Source organism: Penaeus monodon, chromosome 31 (genome assembly GCF_015228065.2).
Source record: "Penaeus monodon isolate SGIC_2016 chromosome 31, NSTDA_Pmon_1, whole genome shotgun sequence".
Lineage (NCBI taxonomy): Eukaryota > Metazoa > Arthropoda > Malacostraca > Decapoda > Penaeidae > Penaeus > Penaeus monodon.
The window spans coordinates 20,565,659-20,566,330 of NC_051416.1; the positions used below are offsets into that span (position 1 = coordinate 20,565,659).

General features: G+C 36.8%; 1 protein-coding gene across 1 annotated transcript in view; it reads right to left on the minus strand.

Annotated features, from left to right (window-relative positions):
* Positions 1-672, minus strand: part of LOC119592922 (dual 3',5'-cyclic-AMP and -GMP phosphodiesterase 11A-like) — a 113,884-nt gene that overhangs the window by 45,470 nt on the left and 67,742 nt on the right. The gene's annotated exons all lie outside the window — the stretch shown is intronic.

The window sequence follows — 672 nt, forward strand, 5'->3', positions numbered from 1 at the left end:
AAAGGAAATGAATGAAGGGGAATTAACAGATATCTGGCTTGATTCAACGCCAGGATTTTTCTTGCACAAGGAAGGGAAATATAGATAGATTACATGCTCTATATTTACCCCTTTTCTTTAGCCATTCTTCTGTCACCTTATTCTTATTGTCACATTATTCTGCCATTATTCATTATTCTGTCATTATTCTGTAACAAAAGGTTTTATGAAGAGAATGTCTGTGATAGAGAATAAAAGCGTAAAACCTGCGAATATGTTGTATCTTATTTTCGTTAGATTTTCTTTGATTTGATAAGGGAAGTCTGTCTTTTTTTTTATCTTGTTATTATCCTTTTTATATGCTTTTCTTTCATATATTTTTGTGTTTCAAGTTTTGATTTTTTTTCTGTGGTATTTTCCTTTCTGCTTCTGCGTCTCTCATTCGTTTTTTTTCTCTCTATGTGTTCTTATCCTTTTCCTCCAGTCCCTTGATCTTCTAATTCTTCTCCAGTCCCCCTTTCTTCTCCCTCTCCTTTCCTTTCTCTTCTATTTTGCTCTCTCTCTCCCTCGCTTCCCTCCTGCTATTCCCTTCCAATCTTCCCTCCTGTCTCTTCCTCCCCTGATTTATCTTCTGGTTCTTTCTACCCACTTCCCTCCTTTCTTCGCTCCTCCCACTTTCTCCCCTACGACTTA